This window comes from Hibiscus syriacus, unplaced genomic scaffold (genome assembly GCF_006381635.1).
Source record: "Hibiscus syriacus cultivar Baekdansim isolate YM2019G1 unplaced genomic scaffold, ASM638163v2 tig00111774_pilon, whole genome shotgun sequence".
In the NCBI taxonomy this organism is placed as follows: Eukaryota; Viridiplantae; Streptophyta; class Magnoliopsida; order Malvales; family Malvaceae; genus Hibiscus; species Hibiscus syriacus.
In genome coordinates, this window is record NW_024063175.1 from 4,338,474 (window position 1) to 4,361,130 (window position 22,657).

At 32.5% G+C, this 22,657-nt stretch overlaps 1 pseudogene; it reads right to left on the minus strand.

Annotated features, from left to right (window-relative positions):
- Positions 1–11,793: 11,793 nt before the first annotated feature.
- Positions 11,794–14,151, minus strand: LOC120170215 (annotated as a pseudogene).
- Between the last annotated feature and the right edge of the window lie 8,506 nt (positions 14,152–22,657).

The following is a 22,657-nucleotide window of genomic DNA, read 5'->3' on the forward strand; positions in this document are numbered from 1 at the left end:
CCCGCTCTTCGCGAGTTCGAAGATTCTAACATCTTTTAGGACATACATAGTAATAACACTACAGTTAGTAAGGAGTGTCATCAATCACACTCTAATGACACCATATCATTAACCTTTACAATCTTAAAGGTAAGTAATCCTTTTTTCTAATTCCAAATAAAACCAGTTTCAGATGAGAATCAGCTAAACCTGTAGCTCTGATACTAATAAATGTAACACCCATTTCCTGTATATGTTTTCGTACACAAGTCATAGGTGTCACATGACTTTTAAAAACATTCACTCATCCAACGCCCATCATTCTTAAACTTCTCCTTCAATTACATCAAAATCATCCCACCATCTTCAGCCTACATCAACCTACTGAGCCATTCTATTTGCAAACCATTCACTTACTTGTAGGTTGTTTACTTCCTTCCTAGATCCACAATCAAAGGGTAGATGATACAAGCCCATTTCTACCACTCATCTTCATCATTTGTTTTTTGTTAAAGGCTAAGGGAGTTTTCTCAATCTTTTTGCTTCTTTACATATTTAATTATTTACTTATCATGACCTTGATCGTTTATGAACTTAGACTTCATTTATGTCTTGATATCATATGATGTGTATTTTATGTTTAGGCTGTTGATTATGATCACCTTCATAACTTGCATATTCATTAAGTAATTTGCATGATAGTGGCACACATTTCTATTCTTAACTTATATTATATGTTTTGCATACAATTCTATCATTCTACATGTTTATGTTATGATTTTATATCATTCCTAAGGCCATACATACATATACTTAGCTTAAGAGATATTATTGCATTCATTATTTAGCTCATAACATGTTATTCAGCTCATAATGCATTTGATAACTTCCTAAAAAGGATATCACAGCCAGCAAGCAACGCCAGTGGAACTCCCTTACCAAAGTTGATAGCTACATGGTACGATTTTTTAACATGAAATGGTGAGTAACAGAGTGAGCTTTGGGAAAGCTCAGTAATACAGAACTACCTATTGATGCTACAGGACATGTAAATAAAGGAAATCCATATAATTTCTTTTTTAAACAGACATATACAGGTTTTCAGGATAATCTGGGGTTCCACTGGTCGTTCATCGAGTAAAGGTCACAAAGATCTCAGTTCATAGGAAAAATTCATAGTATCAAGTTTTATAAGATCGAATACGATGTCTAGTGTGTTCCAATCAAAACCAGTGAAAAGATATAAATCTTTTTAAAATCATAACGGAACCCTCCAACCAAACTCAATTATGCAGTTTCCCATAACTACATCCATAAGGGATTACCCTAAGCACACAGTAAAGGGAGCCAACCGAAGGGTATGCCTTGGGGCCTATGGGCTTACCCAAGGGTATCCTTAGGTCCATAAGGATTTACTAGCTAGATTAGAGATGTACCTCCATACTCTAGAATCCTACTCATATAAAAATCCATTAGAAAGCAGTTTTAACTGTAAACTATAATATCTGGATCGTGATCCAGTAATATCTCATAACCATGATAATGAAATAAACCATATAATTGAGCTCCACCTGTACACCATATATAGTTCCATGATTAACCCAAGTGAGTGCCTTGGGGTCTGAGAGCTTACCCAAAGGTCACCTTAGGTCCGTAAGGATTTATCAGCTTGATCAGAGTTGTGCCTCTATACTCCAGTCTACTCAGATAATATTCCAATAAAAAAGTTCGAGTATAACTAGTGAAAGCAGGAAACCATAGTTCATAAACCAGTAAATTTGAAGATTTTATAAATCAAGAACAATTCATATTTTCTAGTGAAAACAGGTAACCAGAGAACATATATCATGTAGTCATAGTTCATCAGCCAGTAAATCATTAAATGTGATTTTGGAAAATTGTGTTTTAAAATAAGTAAAACAATTATATGTCACATAAGTAACACACTAAAGTATCCAAGTATTTATCAGAGGCATTTGGTAGTTTATCAGGAATGGAAAACATGAAACTTATGTAATTTAATCAGATTCCACGATTGAGGTCTTATTGAAAGGCATCGATTACTAATAGAACTAATCATACATTTAAAGTTGATACTTTATAATCCCACTATGATTTTAGGTGAACTAGGAGGTTTTCAGAAACCTTTATACAGAATAATTCTAGATTCAAATTTACTGAGAGTGATTACATTACTCAACAATCTGGGATTTTAAGGATTTTATATTGAATTATCAGGATTTTAAGTCCAAAGAACCAAATGGGGTATTTAGTATCCTTGCATCTGAGTTACTTGTTTGATCAATTATGACCAGAGTGATTTGAGCTAATAAGGGAGAAACGAAGATTCAGGACATTTATAATATGTGTCGATCTATCGGATTATCGAAATAACTCGAGCTGAATAACTCCCAAAACTAATGCATGTTGATCGATTAATTTGTTGCCCTTCTAGGGTATTCACTCTTTTATACCATCAATTCTTGTCCATAGATCACCTTCAGAATCATCGCTGAATATATCTTAAGGAGACGAATAGATTTTCCAATGGTCTTTAATTTTTTTCCCACATTACAACACTATCAGGAAAATGTCAACATACTTGATTCGTGGTTCATAACCTATGAGAACAATACCTCCTACAAGCCCATCAGTGTTTCAGACTTAAACAAGTCACTCACTTAGTTTTAAGTCCTTGAGGTTACTTAGATCATTTAGCAGTTAAGTCTATCCCAGTCACTTCGGAGTTTTCCAAAGAAATTCAGACATTTTTAAAATTCGGATACATATAGAACTTCCATTCAATTCAATTTGGTCATAATAATAAAGTCATATTGGTATTCAAGGTTGATTTGTTCATTTCAGAACTGAGTGTATTATTTATTATAGGGCTTAGACGTTTCTTGAGTCATTTTACATTTCAGAGGCATTCTATTATATCTAAACTTTTTTTCGATAATTTAGGCTTGGATAAATTCTAGTTCCTTTAGCGCTTATGGTATTTTGTTCCTTTGATCATTGCAGGTTACAACCAATATTACGAAGTTCGAGGACATTTCAGTAATTACTTTCAATTCGATCATATGCAATTTTTCTGATAATTAGTCAAGTTTATCCTTTCAGAGTTATTCTTCGCCATCCGAAGAAGTCAAGTTCTTTTTCCATTACAATGGAATTTTCATAATTTTATCCCCTTTTGCTCTTTTCGATAACTTCATATCCAGTTAATCCTGGTATTTAACCTTTTAAGATAATTTAACAAACTTCATGGATCTTGAAACCGATTCATTTATTATTAGATCACTGAGCTTATTATTATTTTCGATTGATCTTCCAATTTCTCTTTATCGAGCCGTCTGAGTCTTATACCATTTTCTGTCTTTATTCTAATTTTACTTCTGAGTCTACTGATAATTAAATACATCTAATGTATCAATCCATTCTATTAATGCAACTACCATCCATCAATGAGTCCAAGAAGCATACAAAAGTTAGTAGAGTATTACCTCAGTTTCTGTGTCATACCGATCGACCATTTAAACTCCAATCGATCACCCTCGAACTTGAATTCAACGTCCAATAATTCCTCAGATACAAAGCAACTGAATTTACATCATAAACTGAACTCAATTAAGAAACCACATTGAATTCCGAAGGTAAAACATCAAAAAACAGCTTATCAAGTGCGAATTTGGAAAAACGGACTTCGGATTCAGACTCGGGACGTCAAAAAACATAAAATGGAACCCTTTAGAAAAAGTTAGCTTTTTGGACAAAGTCAAAGGGTTGACTTGGTTGAGTTGACTCAAACCAATTTGACTCGGACAGGTTAACTCGGATCTAGTTGACTCACTGACTGGACCAGACAAGGCGGGTCGGGCTAGGTCGGCAGGCTGGTTCAGACCAGTCCATATCGGCTGAACCAGTTCTAGAAGAAACCAAAATAAAGAACAAGCCCCACACGCACCACCGGCGCGTGGCGACGCGTGCGGTGGCGATGGAGGTCCGGTTGGTAGTCCAATTCTTCCTATGAGCAAACAAATAACAAAAACTTAAAACAAGCCAAATGAATCTACCAAAATCTCAACAATCAACCAGATAAATGAAATCGAGAGTTTACCCATGATGGAGGATGACGACGGTGTAACACTGAGCGAGGAAATGGGTCAGGTTTTGATCGGGATTGACTGGGGACTACAAGGGTGGCCGACGTGAGGCATAATGGCAGTCGGAGTGACCGGAAATGGGGAAAAACAAGGCGGTGATTTTTGGGTTTTGACGAAGCTTCCAATGTTCGATTCCCGGTGAACGGCGGTCGTTCTCGGTGAGGGGTAAGAGGAATTTTGGTCTGGACGAGATGGTGGTTCGATTGGTCGGGGCGGTGACAACCACCGATGGTTGGGTGATGCCGAATCAGAGAAGACGACAACCGGCTATTTCTCACAAATTGAGTTTAAACTTTGAACTGGAGAAGACAATCGAGGGGCTTTATTTTTCAATGCCCAAGAAAAATGGGATAATTTGGGTTCAAAACCTTAAACTTTACACATGTTTCTAAACCAAGCTACAACTTTTTGACATTTGCAATTTGACCCCAATTTGGGGTGTTACATCCCTATTCTCATGTCGATCTTTAGTTTTAGATTACTTTATTTTTAAATTAATTCCTTAAATCTAAATTTATTTTAATTTAGTCTATTGTTAGGATTACTTTCTTTAATTAGTTGTTTTTATTTATTTTGCATGTTGATAAATTCATACATGTAAAAATATGCGAATGATTTATCTGTGAATCGTATGCCATTTTTTTACATGAATTGTATGCTATCCTCACGAGCATAACTTGACCCATATCGAATAATTGGATTAAGGGTAATACCCTTTCATTTTAAAATCGTTATGAGGTGCTTTTCTTAACTTATTAGAGAGCCACTTCTGATGATTTTAAACTGAAAGTGTATCCCAATAGTGAAACCCAAAAAAAAGATTCCTCACCTAAAAATTAGGAATGAGAGAATAAGAAATATTCGTTCATTTAAATTCTTCGAGAAAAGATTGTTAGAACTTACCTAAGGTCTGATCTCGATGTTTTTAAATAATAGAATATTGTTCTTCTTTCTAAAAAGGATTGAAAATTTTTAATTTAATTTGTTTTTGTGCCTTTGAATATTACGATGGAACTGTAATATTTCTTTACTTTGATTGGAGTAAGAATTGATTGTCTCAAGGTATGAGGGGTCGTTTCTTCTCGATAGGAAATAATTAAATATTATTAGGTTTCATTTTAATTCATGATCATAGGCTAAATTAAATTCAAACTTGTGAATTTCAATGCAAAGACAATTAATTAATCGAGTAGGTACTGATTTAGGGCGTTGTGGGGGTGCTAATTCTTCCCCACACGTAACTGACTCCCGAACTCAAATTTTGGTAACACATACATCAATTTATTGTTTTAATTAAAATTAATATTTTTATTAAAATGACAAAATACGTTTTGGGTGCCCAATCACACTCTAATCAAATATTGGCGGTGACTCCTCGAACCATACATTTTTCTACTTTAAAGGGAATCCCAAATTTTTCGAAACGAGAGATTTTTAAAATCAAATTACTTTATAATTAAAAATTAATCATAAAAAGATAAATTAAAAATGTGGTGTGTTTTTAAAATCCCATTTAAAAGAAAAAAAATTGTTTCGACAAATAGATTTTGCAGTCAAGTCAAAAAAAGTTCTTCCAAAGTTGTCAATCTTCCCAGAGAGATATTCATTTGATTCTTAAAGAAAACTTCATTTTTTTTTTTTTGCGTTTTTCCTTGATTTTTGATGGTTTGATATTGGGAGTATGAGAGTGTTAATATAAGCAAGGATTTTACTGGCTGAACCATAATACTAAATTGCAGCTGCATCGCAGCGTAACGTCTGCATCGTAACCTTTTTTAAGGTTACCGCGATGCAATATCAGCGAACGCAATAAAGGAACTGCATCACGATTGTTGCGGTCAAAAATCGTTACGTAACACCGCAACACTCTATAAATTGTGTCGCAATGAACTTTAAATTATCTAAAATATAAAATTACATAGATGAATTGTTCTAATTTAATTCTTAAAACTGGATTATAAATATACATCATTAATAATATCGTAATAGTTATGTTTAAAATTAGTTACTTAAATTTGAATTAATTAAATTATTTATTAACGTTATTTTAAAATTAAATTAATTTAAATTTAAATTGACTTTTTCTCATTTCTAAAATTGATGTGATTAATTTTAAATTAGTGAAGAGATGTTGATGATAGAACTCATAGGAAGATGAAAGAACACTTTTATGATTCATTTGCATGTTCATCATCATATAGTTCAGCTACAGATGATAATAAAATTAGTGAATCATCTTATGGTTCTCATTATTACCAATCAAATTCATGTTATCCACCTTACCTTGAATAAAATCCAAGTTATGGAATTTTTGGTCATCATTTATCATATAATATGTTTCCTACCAATGATGCATCTTATGATGCACATAATGTTATGTCTTTTTCACATGGAATATGAATGAATCAAAACTAAGGCAATGACGGATATGGAAATGCTTTATATCCACCATGCCATTCATTTTGGTGGTGAACTGTAAGATATAGAATTTTTATATTTGTAGTTATGTATTTTTTTTCTTTCTAAGTTATGTAGAATGAACATTTTATTTTAAAATATAAAAAATTTGATATGATTTTAGTGATATTGTTTATATGTTATTCATTAACATTATAATTGTTATTACTCATTATCCAGTATGATAGCACTTTTATGGTTTATATTTGTTTTTAATAAATTTTTATCTATAAAATTAAATTTTTATTTTCAAAATAAAATATTAAAAGAGTATATTAATATTAGTATATTAAAAGAGTATATTAATATTAGTATATTAAAAGATAACTGTAAAATATATAAATATAATATTTTAGACGTATTTTGATTTTTGAAGAAGAGGTCACGCCCGCGACAGCCACAACACGTTACGTAACGTCCACAACATCCGCAACCGCGACACCGCAACCGCATCTTCAACAAAATCTGCAACAGTAATTTGATACTATGGGCTGAACTAATTTCTCGTGGTTTTGCAGTTAAAATATCTTCTTTCAGAATTGTCATTGGATCATGATATTCTCAATTACGCTAGATATCCACACACATAAATCGAAAATGCAATGAGTTGCTTCCTTCATCGTTGTGCTTTACTATTTGTCGTCCATGGCCCTTATTCTTTACACTTTTCCTGTTGATGGGAAGAGAATGCATAAAATGAATTTGTGTTTTAGGGTTATAAACTATAGATTTTATATTAAATATAAAAGGTCAAAGGTCAAAGTAGATCCTACTTCACTAAAATGAGTTTAATGAAATTGTCCACGTCGTCACCATCACGATGTGCAATTGTTATATCATTGTCTCGTTAAGTCATTAACGACGGAATTACATAATTGAACATAAAATATGATGTTAGTGGTTAAATTGAAAAAAATTAAAAGTTTGATGATATAAACGGATCAACGCTCAAAGTTGGATGGTGTATAAAATAGTTATCCCTTGATAACAATATCATTAACTAACCAAATAAAGTAGGCTTAATGTAAAAATAAGTATCTAAACTATAACTTAAGTTAACTTTAGGTGTCTAAATAATTTCTCGTTAAAAATAGTTGCATAATGTTTGCTCCGTTACACTTTTAAGTGTCTAAATAATTTCTCGTTAAAAATAGTTGCATAATGTTTGCTCCGTTACACTTTTAAGTGTCTAAATAATTTCCCGTTAAAAATAGTTGCATAATGTTTGCTCCGTTACACTTTTAAGTGCCTAATCTTAAAAACCGTTAAGTGAAATATGTCACAATTATATTTGTTTGAAAATTTTATTTTTAAAAATAAAAACTTAAAAGTATTATTATTTTAAAAAAATACCCAAAAGTTTTCCAAAAAAAAATCCAAATACTTAATATCACTAATTCTAAACATACCCATTATCTCTGGCCGCCGCCACTGTTATTGAACAGCCACCGTAGGTTGTCTTCTTCCTCATGCATGCCGGCGGCGGTTGCAACTTGTAGAATAGCGATTGTATCTCGTACAATGGCTCATTCTCAAACCACTTCTCTCATTCCTCGTAGAGAAAACAATTCATAGAGGAAGCATTTGATAGAGAGAGCATTTACAAAGAAGATTCATATAGGGATCATATTAAAGAATTTGGTGCTTATTATTATATTAAATATTATTTATTTAATATGTTAAAAAAATTACAGGCAAAAGAGTGATCGAAAGATTTTTTTCAAATCAAGTTATTGGAAAAAATGGTTAAGTGTGAAGAAATTTTATTTGAAGTATTTTATGATTTATTTTTATGTTAATATAATTTTAATAGTATTTGTAGTTGTTTGTAGTTGTATTTTACGATTTATTTTGCCTTCTTTGTTATGTTATGTTAATTATTTTTATAATATTTTTATATTGTATAATATCATTTTATGATTTATTTTTATCCTATTATGATCATAGTATATGTACCTGCATTTTTTATTAAAAATATAAATTTGAAGTTTTTAAATAAACTAAGCAAAAAAGAATCACGATTGTCATTTATAACGGAAAGATAATGAAAAATGAGGTCGGAGTTGTTTTTCAGTCTAAAAGGCTTATAAATATGATATTTAAAAAGGACATCACATTTTTAGAAATGAAACAGATGATGGAAAGAAAAAATCGAGCTACAATTGATAATTTGATATACAAGTTTATGATATAGCAGTACCACTTCAAGAAGATGATGATATTAGAATCATGATTGGATTATGATTCAATAAATATTGTAGTTATTGAGTTATTTGTTGAGGTGTGTAAGATATCTGATTTTCCTGGAGCATCAAGAAATGTGGCTAGAAATTCATCTCAAATGGCTTTCGGAAATGAGTTAGAGGAACCGACATACAGGTCAATAAACAGTTTTATGGCGCTATTGGAAAGTGGAAATGAAGTCAATGGGACATCTAGAACAGTATAGAATGGGGCGAGAAGCATACATCATTCGAAATTGAATATTGATGTTGATGTTGAAAATCGATGAGGAGAAATACATGATTCTAACGAAAATGAAGAAACTGAGGAAATCGTTTTGGTTGACGATGACAATTTCTGCGATGGTGGTGCACCTGATTTGGCCATTAATGAAGTTTTGACACCATATCAACCTACCCCTCACATGTACGAAAAAATGAACCTACGTTGGCAACTAAAGAGTATTACATCAAAGGCCATGTTTATGTCCATGTTGCAAACTCTAACCAGAAAACCATATATGTGAAGTGTGTCAAATATGGCCCAAAGTGCAAGTGAAAGATCAGAGTGTCGAAAATTCAGAGGCAAGATGCTTGGGTCATCACAAGGTACAATGGTCCTCACACATGTTTGCGAAACTCCATCGAGCAAGACCATAAACTATTGGACTTTGATGTAATATGCTAATACGTGAATGTGTTGATTGGAACAAACCCAAGTATCCCTTGTTCAGTGTTAGCTACATCTATTTGAAGCTAGTTTGGATATCATGTAAAATACGTCAAGGTTTAGAATGAGAATGAGAAAGAATGACGATGAAGTATGGAGATTGTGATACATCGTACAATGAGCTACTAGATTTTTCATAAGGAATGAAACGATTCATCCCGGGAACCATACTGAAATCTCAAACCATGCCTGCATTTAATGAAAAAGGTCAACTTGTTCCAGGGAAGAAAATATTTCATAGACTCTTTTGGACATTCAAGTCATGCATAGAAGGATTTCCATTTTACAAACGTATGATCCAAGTAGATGGTACATGGTTGTATGGTCAATATAAGTATATATTGTTGATAGTAGTTGCTTAAGATGGTCAACGAAATATCTTCCCAATTGCACTCATCATTGTTGAATGAGAGACAACAAAGGCTTGAGCTTTCTTTTTGACTAATCTACGTCAATATGTTGTTAGAGAATATGGAGTTTGCTAGATAGCTAATCAAAGAACAAACATTTTGGTGGTAATTAAACGACCAAGAAGTCGTTGGATAACTCTGCATGTATATCCCACATTTTGTATCCGACATATTAGTAAGAATATTATTGATCAGTTTCATAACATCCGCATTTGTAACGAGATGGTAAGCATGAGTAAGTTTTATTTTTAACATGTGTGTATCCATTTATGTGTTTTTCTAATTTATGTTTAACACTATATATTATGAAACAAGATACGAACTACGCCAACCAAATTTTGATAAGAGGTTGGAGAATTTGAAGGTTTGTTATGATGACGAGTGTGTTTGGAAGTGGGCTTCGAAAATCCCATGGGAAACTGATCGCAAGCATACGATAGTGGCTGGCGATACGGTAACCAAAATAATATTAAATTTGAATAACCTTAAACCTCATCTCGATATATCAGATACTCCATTAATATTTCATCTATAGATAAAATATTCACCTTATGTGATATCTGATGTGGTAATCAAACACTGATAATAAGAACATGTCAAGCAAAAATCTTCCTTTGGGTCGATTTATTACTCTCACATTAAATCGAATAATTATCACATGCTTATTACCAAAGTTGTACATGCAATTATGTCAACTATTAATATTCCTTTGGGCTAATCAAAACTAGCATACCCAAAGTTACATGTACATAACCTTTATATTTTAAAAAATCAAATATTTTTCGTAACTGAGGTCACTTTAATGATTTATTGCTTTAACTAAGCAGTCTCAAAACAAATATCAATATTCAAATTTAATATTTCTATAACAATCAAATGTCAAAACTGAAATTTCTTATTTAGACTACAATATCCGAAATAACCCAAAATAAGATTACATAAATGGTACTATCAAAAAACCGAAAACTCAAGTCTTTGATTGTTTCCGAAAAAATTCCTTAAACATTCATTAATTCATAACTTTATAAATTACCAAAGGCAAACCGAATTAAAAAATAATCAATATTTAACCAAAAGTCATGGTCAAAGTACTCACTAGCACTACCGCAAAACATGTTTTTAGTTGCATTTTTTTAGTCATATAGCAGCGTTTTTAAGCCCTGCTAAAAACACTTAAAAACGATACCGGCGCTAGTAAGAGTGCAGCAAGAACCGCTGCTAAAACGAACGCTGCAAAAGTTAGTGGCGTTTGTGAACCTAAAACGTCGCAAAAGGTCAAGTTATATAGCGGCGTTTGTTCTTACAAACGCCGCTATATGTTATAATTTATAGTGGCATTTTTATCCACAAATGCAGCTAATTATCCTATCTTTAGTGGCATTTTTGTCTATAAACGCCGCTAATTCTCTTGTCTTTTGTGGTGTTTATTGCCACAAACGTCGCTAATTCTCTTGTCTTTAGTGACATTTTGGCCACAAACACTGCTAATTCTATTTTTTTAGTGGCGTTTATAATACAAAACGTCACTATTTGTAAAAGGTTGGCATAGGCAGGTTTGATTGGGTTGCTCTTCGTTGAACCCGTAAATTGTTGATCATCACTATCTTAATCCTTAAACTTCCATTAATGCTAATATAATATTATTTTACTAATGAGTTTAAACCTTGGGTCTAATGGCATTATTTAAAGAGCTGGTAAAGGCAAATGTTATTTTGTAGTAACCAAAAGCCTAATTCTCTCAAGCAACATTCTTTCTGGAGCTAGAGAATGTTAAGGTAAATAATTTATTAAAGAAAACAATGTATCATCATTCATCATACATGATTCAGCTAACTTAATGCCATAGAAATCAGCTCTATGTACTTATAGATAAAGGTGACTATTTTAACAAAAATGAAGAGTTTAAGAAGAAATTGCAGTTGTTCTTCATTCACTGAACCACCATAAACAACTGAGGATGGAGCATGGGGATCTTTCATGAGATTAACCAATCTTTGAAACTGGTGCCTGTTAACAATTCTGGAGATGCTTTTCAACTCTTTGAGGTTATCACCATAAAACCTCTTGATACACTTGTTTAATATCTCAATCTGAAACCAAAAAAAAGAATCCATGAATTCAAATTGAAATTCCATTCTCCTATTCCATTAAAAATTCCATAGTTAATACCAAAGTAGAAGCTAATTTCTCTTCCACAAGCACATAATCTATTGCCATGCAAGCTTGTCCGGTGTAAAGCCGCCACTTCCCCCTAAAATTCTTTTAGCAGTCACCTTGATACCACAAAGCAAATTAAAGGCGTCAAACCATTGATCCTCTTCATATATACATACATAAGGCTTTAAATGATACATGAAATAAGTAAAAATACCTTTGCTTTTGAAGGGTTGAAGAGAGTATTATGCACAATGGCAGGGCATTTGCCACCAAGCTCTAAAGTAACCAGAGTCAAATGTCTTGCAGCTGCAGTCATGACCAAGTGGCCAACTCGTGGACTTCCTACAGATCAACCGAAAGCAGAAATATTTGTTGAATTCGATCATTGGATACATTGGAATGTTTTTAAAGTGGAGGAAACTTATTACCGGTAAAGAATATTTTGTCCCATTTCAGCTCAAATAGTCATTCACCTACATCTGCTCCGCCACCGATGACCTTAATGGCTTCGTTGTCCAAGTATTGAGGAATGACTTGAGTGAGAAAAGACATGCATGTCGGGGCTAGTTCTGATGGTTTTAGCAGCACCATGTTCCCAGTAGATATTGCCCCGATCAATGGATCCAATGCCACTGCTGTAACAAGAACAACATGTATATATGTTCGTCCCTTAAAATTTTAAACATTAGCTCTAAACAAAAAAATCTTGTGTCCATACCTGTAGGAGGGACCTGGCTTTTCATCTTCCGCATAGAGTGTAACATCAAAACTTGAAAATCATTAACATTCTGCACAATTCTTGGCTAAAAAAAGAGATATCACTGATTGGGAAATTCCAAGACGAGAAAATGAGAACTACACCGAGAGGTTCAGGTATCACTTCTGCTTTTGAAAGAAATAAAAGCAACGGCAAATCACCCTGGACCCCCATAAACAAAGATAAGTATTGGCTGTAAGAGTAATAGGAAAAGGAAAAGAATAAAGATGAAAGGATTGGTTCAGAGTTGCAGTAAAACCTTCTCAGGGGCCACCCATTTTTCGAGGCAGCTCAAGCTATAGGTGGCTGATTTCTTCAATGCTATTACAGAGAGTCAGGGTGCCAGGCAATGGATCAGATGCTTCCAGAAAACTTCCCCAAAAAGTATCCTAACAATTTTCCTGTTAGGAAATACTTCCACCATTAACCGAAATTAACGAAAAATAGACCTCAAATCATTAAAGAAAATCTTAGTCAAGAAACTATGCAAAAAAGATATCAGTGATTTATACTTATTTCAGATTCTCTACAGGAAACCAGTAAGTCCAACCTACGTTTTCATTAGTTCCATCTCGAATTTTGGCAGAAGCATAAAAAGAGGGATAGAATAGTTGAACCACATCATTTCAACTAACAAATATGTAAAAACAGAATTTCTTACTAAGGCATTAAGATAAAATGTATATCAATATAACCTGTTGCACATATAACTCAAAGAACACTTTAAGCCTGCTTTTAATGGAGACAATAATGAATTGAAGAAATCTGTAAACTGCCCTGATTTTGATCTCAAAGGGAAAATTAGCATAAAATAAGTGGCATGTCCGTAGTAAACAAAAATTCCAACCTAGATCTCTGAAAACTTCAATAACTTCACCAGAATAATATCACCAACATAATATGAAAAGCTGACTTAAATTCCTTCACATGAATGACTGAGCTACCAAGAATCAGAAATGCATAATGGCATAAAGAATTTTAGAACGAGCACGTAGAACAAATCCCGTACCTATGCGTACATCCACCGAAGCAAGGTCAACAGATCCATTTCCTATATAGATTGTATGACCATCTAGGTCTTCTGCAACTGCTTTTATAGGGGTCTCCCTGAAGTCGAAAGATATAACTGGTCTCCGTTGGGCAAAAACATCATAGAGGCGAACCTGTAATGGAAACCATTAAAAGATCAAATGTTGTCCTGAATCAAGGAAATACAATTATAATGGAAAACCCCAACACCCAAATACTCCAAAATCTGAACTATATTTTCCATTTCTTAGAGAAAAAAAACAGAAATTGGGAATAACGTTAACGAAAAATGCATCGAATTTACCTCATTAATTTGAAGAACATCATCATCTATTCTTAAAAACTTGCCAAGCAAACGTTAGATCGGCAGTGAAGCATATGGGTTTGGGGTTCGATAGTGAAGCAGAAGAGTTTGAGGTCTGGCAGAGTGAAACATCGAAGCAACGAAGCAAATGGGTGAAGCAACAGATTTGAAGAAAGGAATTTGCGAGATCGACGAAGCAGCCAAAGAAGGACTGAGATCGGCTTAAATTAATTTATGGGTTTGGGGTAAACGGCAGAAAGGAAGTAAAGGAAAACCAGAAAGAAAAGAAGATGAAAAAGGGCTAGGGGTTTTAGGATATAAAAACTCAAAATTTGCGGCGTTTTCAATTTCAAACGCCATATCTTGTCAAGTGCGGCGTTTTCATAGAACGCCACTTAACGTTAATCCTATTGCGGCGTTTTTAGTTACAAATGCCACTAATGTTACGAAAAATTGTGGCGTTAAATGAGAACACCACTATAAATAAGCTTATTGTGGCGTTTGTTTCAGAAACGCTACAAAGTTCGAGTCTTTAGCGGCATTGTCTCTTACAACGTCGCTATAAACTAGTTTTGTTGTAGTGTAGTGAATTAAATCTTTAATCAAACTGAATCGAATATACAAATGTCAAATATATATTCTATAACCCTTAACAATCAAAAACCAAAACTGAATTTTCTAATAACGTCATGGTTTTCGAAGTAACTCATAATAAAATTGTCTAAATGATGTTATTAGAAACCAAAAACCTTAAATCTTTAACTATCTCTTAAGAATTTCTTAATCATAGATTCATCCTATTGAATCAAAACATGATACAAGAAAAAGAAACCAAAATCAAATCCATAATTCATAACTATGATATTAGACATATATTCAAAATTTTAATCCAAACTTATACCGTTGATAATATAAATTATTAATCTAACTTTATAATGCATGTTAATTCCAGAATCATGCATTCACAAAAAGTTACTTTTACTTCCATACATGTTTCATAATAGATATCATAGCACAAATACACAGTTTAACTAACCGAAAACAATAGTATATGCTTCGAAACAAATATCATAACATAAATACAATCATTCTAATAATTTGAGGAAAATTTCATATAAATTTCTCTTCTAAATGCTTCCATATGACCAAAAGAGAAACAATTAAGGACGGAGCCAAAATTAAATATTGACAAGGGCCAAAATTAATTATTGACAAGGGCCAAAATATTTAAGAAAAAATATAAAGACTTATTATGTATTTAAACTCGAAATTCAACATGAACAAGCGACCTTAGTGATTAAGGAGATTGTTGTTATCCTTAAGGTCCCGAGTTCAAGCACTACATATGTAAGAGTATGAGCGTTCATTGTCAAATAGTTGAAAGTTTTTGTACATATACTACCCAGGGCCGGTCCTGAATATTTATAGGCTCGGGGCAAAAATAAAAAATGGGCCCCTAATATAAAAAAATTAAGAAATATGTAATATAAAAAATTTATTAAATTTTTTTATTAAATTAAAAAATAGTAATTCATTACAATATAAAAGATGTCAAAAAAATATATTTAAGAATACAAATACTTATAAAAAAATTATTACATTCGATATTTTTTATGCAAAACCATTGATAATAGTATCAACATCAATGCTTTCCAATATATTTTTCTCAATACATAACATAACATTTGAAAATAAAAGAACGATCTTATCTAAAATTTGAAAATATATAAAATTAAAAGAAACAATTTGAAAATGTGGTTTATCTAGAATTTTAAGAGCAATCTTCAATATGATTCAAGCACCATAATTGATAATAAACAATTGTGATTTTACGTGTAAGAGAAATATGATAAATTAAAAATGATAATAATAATTTTCAAATGAAACATGAAAAAGAAAAGAAACATGTTAATTATACTTAAATTTTTTCTTCTTATTAAGTTTTGAAAAAAAAATAATGTTAATAAATTTTTTTATTGATATAAAAAATCGGGAAAGAGATTTGGTGAATTGATAGTGGGAATTTGGGAAGACCAAAATTAAAGAGTTCAATTGATTTTTTTTTTTAATTTTGAGAAAGAAATATTAAATTAGTATTTTATGGAAGAACAATTTATTAACGTTAATATAAAATTCAATAAAGATATTGACACCTTAATAAATTTATGGGTCCCATTATTTTATTGAGTGTTTAGTACCTAAATTATTAGTTTTGGTATGTTTTAGTACTTAAACTTTTAATTTTTTCAAAACCATACGTAAAGTTTAGTTTTTGTTTCATTTTAGTACCCACCGTTAAAAACTTTAGTCTTTTTATTTCATTTTAGTATACATTCAAAATTTAACGTTAAGTTTTATTTTTTTAAATTTTAGGTACTAAAACAAACCAAAACTGATAGTTAGGTACTAAACGCGTTAAGTTTTTAACGACGGATACTAAAATGAAATGAAAACTAAACGTTAATATATGATTTTGAAAAAATTAAAAGTTTAAGTACCAAAACGGATCAGAACTAATAGTTTATGTATTAAATTCATATATTACTCTATTTTATTTTACAATTTTTTAATTTATTATCAGAAAAATAAAAAAAAATATACTAAAAATTTATTTTGTGGGCCCTAGGCGGGTGCCCATCCTGCTCCGGCCCAGGGCCGGCCCTGATACTACCTTGTATTCCCCTTAAATTTATAATAAAAAACTCAAAATTCAAAAGAAAACTTTTAATTTGTCTAATATTTAAAATTACAATTACCTAAATTGTAATAGACTAAATATTTGAGAACACATACTTATCATTATTTAGTTCGACTGTTACTTGATTAAATATTTAATAATTTTTATATTTTTTAAATTTAAATATATATTTTCACATGAACTAAAATATTATTAAATTAAAATTATATCGAATATAAAAATTTTAATAAGGGCGGGACCCTTACCCTTAAGGAAGCTCCGTCCCTAAACAACGTGCTCATTAAATATGCAAAACAAGACCAATAAATATGATAAAACTACTTAAGCTGTCATAATAAAATAGGTATTAAATACCAAAGACAATACTTTGCGTTAGAATGGTGAAAACACCAATTTCTATGTAATTCAAACTTACTCTCAGTACATTAAAAATAGAAACAAAAACATAACCGGTAATTAAAAAATTCCCATAATTACCGTACGAGTTTTTAAGCTCAAGCCAACAAAGGTTAATGCACAAAATTAGTAGCAAACCCTAAGTTAATGCATTAATAAGTTAACGCACATAATTCACTAAAATTGGTAAATCTATATATCAATCGATGCATGAAGGAACAAATTAAACCCTAAATTTTTATATGAAAATTTTAATCTCATAAATCATAAACTTTAAAAACAATTGATTCTCAATGGTTTAACATGACAAGGCGATGATATCACTTGTTAGAACCAAACCATAATAAATATGAAAATCAACCAGGATCTAACATGTCAGACCATCAAGAATAGAATAAACTAGATTTACAGAAGCGTACATGAATTAATCGATAGTTTGAAATCCTTGAATCTTTATTTAGTTATGATCTTCCAAGAAAATATAATTCTTTTGAGTATAAACTCTCTTACGGGATAAGAATAATACGAGATGATCTATTTATTGGGGACCATAACCCCTTTATATAACTGATTTAAGAATAAGTTAGTTTATATTTATAACTTTGTCACTCATCAAATTATAAATACAACTTTAATAGTATACATTTTTATTTCCATGATACTTCTAATACCTTATGATTTTATAACATTTCTTTCTTCTTCTTCTTTTCTTTCTTCCCTTATTTCTCATGTTTTCTTTTCATTTCCTTTCTCTTTACTTTCTCTATAATCCACCCTCTCATAACCCATATATTACAAATTCCAATTGAATTATTGTTGCATTTTTGCAACTATTATTACTAGCATGCAAGGGCATACCGCCACACAGGGAGCTCACCAACGAGCTGGATTGACTGAATCGGAGATGCATGAAAAATCATGTGACTCCCACTCCAACGTCGAGGACGTAGTGCCTTCATGGCGTCAAATAAAGGTCGCCCAAAGTACATTGTGTCTCCCAAGGTCATTGTAGCAATCGTCCTATTGAAGCAAATAATTTCACAACCATATTATCTTAAAAAAATTCAATCACATTATCTTAAAAATTTTGTCAAACTAACTAACTAATTTAAACAACAACAAAAATTAAAAATTACCTGATGATTTCTTTCTTCTTCTTCCTTTTTTTTCTTCCATTATTTCTTATGTTTTCTTCTCCTCTTCTTTCTCTTTACTTTCTCAGTTATCTACCCTCACATATTCCATATATATTACAAACTCCAGCTGAATTATCGCTACATATTATTGTTGCATTATAACAGTTATTATTGCTGCTATACAGGGGGTAGACTACTATGCAGGGAGTGTCACTAGGGAGCTGGATGGACTGAATTGGAGACGCATGGAAAACTATGTAACTCCCACTCCAACGTCGAGGACATACTACCTTCATGGCGTCAAAGCAAGGTCGCCCGGAGTATCATGCGTCTCCCATGATCACTTTATCAATTGGCCTATTGAAGCAAATAATTTCACAACCACATTATCTTTAAAAAAATCAATCACATTATCCTAAAATTTTTGCCAAACTAACTAACTAATTTAAACAACAAAAAAATAAAATTTACCTGAGGACTTCTTTCTTCTCTTATTTCTTTTGTTTTCTTCTCTTATTTCTTGTGTTTTCTTCTCCTCTCATTTGTCTTTACTTCCCGATTGTCCACCTTCCCATAAGCCTTATATATTACAAACTCCAACTGAATTATTTCTCCATATTATTGTTGCATCATTGCAACTATTATTGCTACCACACATGGGCTAGACCGCCATGCAGAGAGCTTCACCGAGGAGCTGGATGGACTGAATTAGAGATACATGGAAAATCATGTGACTCCCACTCTAACGTCGACGACACACTGCCTTCATGGAGTCAAAGTAAGGTTACCCGGAATATCATGTGTCTCCCGTGGTCATTGTAACAATTTCCCTGTTAAAGCAAATAATATCATGACGTTATCTTAAAAAACTTCAATCACATTATCCTACAAATTTTACCAACTAACTAATTTAAACAGTAACAATAACTTAAAAATTACATGATGATTTCTTTCTTCCCTTATTTCTTATGTTTTATTATCCTCTCCTTTATCTTTACTTTCCCAGTTATCCATCGTCCCATAACCCATATATAATACAAACTCTAGTTGAATTATTGCTCCACATTATTGCAGCTATTTTGTTGTTATGCAGGGAGCAAGCTTCGCGAGTCATGTAGGGAGCTTCACCGGAGAGATGGATGGACCGAATTAGAGATGCATGCAAAACAATACGACTCCCACTTGAATGTCAAGGGCGCATTGCCTTCATGGCGTAAAAGCAAGGTCGCTTGGAGTATCATGCGTCTTACATAGTCACTCTACCAATCGCGGTATTGAAACAAATAATTACATAACTACATTATCTTGAAAAAATCAATCAAATTATCCTAAAAAAATTACCAAAATAACTAACTAATTTAATCAACAACAAAAAATTAAAAATTACATGAGGATTTATTTCGTCTTCTTCCTTTCTTTATTCCCTTATTTCTTATGTTTTCTTCCTATCTTCTTTCTCTTTACTTTCCTGGTTGTCCATCCTCCCATAACCCATATATATTATAAACTCCAACTGAATTATTGCTCCATATTATTGTTGCATTGTTGCAACTATTATTACTGCCATGAATAGGGCAGACTACCATCAAGGAGCAAGCTTCACGGGTCATGTAGGGAGCTTCACCGTGTAGCTGGATGGACTGAATTGGAGACGCATGGACCTTCAGGTGTCAAAGCTAGGTCGCCTAGAGTACCATGCATCTCGCGTGGTCAGTATAGCAATCGCCCTATTGAAGCAAATAATTTTACAACTATGTTATCTTAAAAAATTCAATCACATTACCCTAGATATTTTGCCAAACTAACTAACTAATTTAAACAACAACAAAAAATTTAAAAAGTACACGAGGATTTCTATCATCTTATTGTTGTGTTTTTTCCCTTATTTCTTATGTTTTTTTATCCTCTTTTTTCTCTTTACTTTCCCGGTTATTCACCCTCCCATAACCCATATATATTACAAACTCCAACTGAATTATTGTTGCATCATTGCAACTATTATTGTTGCCACGCAGGGGATAGACTTCACCGGGGAGCTAGATGGACTGAATTGGAGATGCATGGAAAATCATTTAACTCACACTCCAATGTCGAGGACACGCTGCTTTCATGGAGTCAAAGTAAGGTTGCCCGAAGTATCATGCGTCTCTCGAGGTCACTATAGTAATTGCCCTATTGAAGTAAATAATTTCACAACGACGTTATATTAAAAAAAATCAATCACATTATCCTAAAAATTTTACCTAACTAACTAACTAATTTAAACAACAAAAACTTAAAAATTATCTGATGATTTGTTTCTTCTTCTTCTTCTTCCTTTCTTTCTTCCCTTATTTCTTATATTTTATTCTCCTCTCCTTTCTCTTTACTTTACCGGTTATGCACCCTCTCATATCCCATATATATTACAAACTCTAGCTGAATTATCACTCCATATTATTGTTGCATTATTGTAGCCATTATTGTTGCCATGCAGGGAGCAGGCTTTGTGAGTCATGTAGGGAGCTTCACGGGGGAGTTGGATGTACTGAATTTGAGATGCATGGAAAACCATGTGACTCTCACTCAAAAGTCAAGGATGCACTGCCTTCATGGTGTCAAAGCAAGATCGCCTAGAGTACCATGTGTCTCTCGTAGTCACAGTAGCAATCTCCATATTGAAATAAATAATTTCACAATCACATTATCTTAAAAAAATTCAATCACATTATCCTAAAAATTTTACCAAACTAACTAACTAATTTAACAACAACAACAAATTAAAAATTACATGAAAATTTTTCTTCTTCATTTTTTCTTCCCTTATTTCTTACGTTTTCTTCTCCTCTCATTTCTCTTTACTTTCTCAGTTATCCATCCTCCCATATCCCATATGTATTACAAACTCTAGTTGAATTATTGCTCCATATTATTGTTGCATTATTGCAGCTATTATTGCTGCCATGCATGGGGCAGACTGTCATCAAGGAGCAGGCTTCACGGGTCATGTAGGCAGACTGAATTAGATAGGCATGGAAAACCATGGAACTCCCACTCCAATGTCGGGGATGCACTACCTTCATGTTATCAAAGCTAGATCGCCCGAAATACCATGCGTCTCACTTGGTCAATGTGTCATTGTAGCTATCGCCCTATTGAAACGAATAATTTTACAACCACGTTATCTTAAAAAAAATCACACATTATCCTAGAAATTTTGTCAAACTAACTAACTAATTTAAACAACAACAAAAAATTAAAAATTACCTGAGGATTTCTTTCTTCTTATTCTTTTTTTTTTCTTCCCTTATTTCTTATGTTTTCTTATCCTCTCCTTTCTCTTTACTTTCCCGGTTATCCACCCTCCCATAACTCATATATATTACAAACTCCAGCTAAATTAATGCTCTATATTATTGTTACATTATTGCAGCTATTATTGTTGCCATGCAGGGAGCAGGCTTCACGGGTTATGCAGGGAGCTTCACCGGGGAGCTGGATAGACTGAATTGGAGACACCTAGAAAGCCATGCGACTCCCACTCCAACGTCGAGGACACACTACCTTCACGGCGTCAAAGCAAGGTCGGTTAGAGTATCATACGTCTCTCGTGGTTATTATAACAATCGCCATATTGAAGCAAATAATTTCACAACCACATTATCTTAAAAAAAATCAATCAAATTATCCTAAAAATTTTGTCAAACTAATTAACTTAAACAACAACAAAAAGATAAAAATTACCTTTAAATTTCTTTCTTCTTCTTCATTTATTTCTTCCCTTATTTTTTATGTTTTCTTCTTCTCTTCTTTCTCTTTACTTTCCCAATTATCCACTCTCTCATAATTCATATATAATACAAACTCCATCTGAATTATTACTCCATATTATTGTTGCATTATTGCAGCTTTTATCCCTTCCATGCAATGGGCAGATTGCCATGCATGGAGTAGGCTTCACGAGTCATGCAGGGAGCTTCATCAGGGAGCTAGATGGACTGAATTGGAGACGCATGGAAAACCATGTGAGTCTCACTCTAACGTTGTGGACACACTGCTTTCATGGCGTTAAAAGCAAGGTCGTCCAGAGTACCATGCGTCTCTCGTGGTCACTGTAGGAATATCCCTATTAAAACAAATAATTTCACAATCACATTATCTTAATTTTTTTTTTCAATTACATTATCCTAAAAATTTTGTCGATTTTAAGTATTTATGGGTTTTTTTTATATTTTTT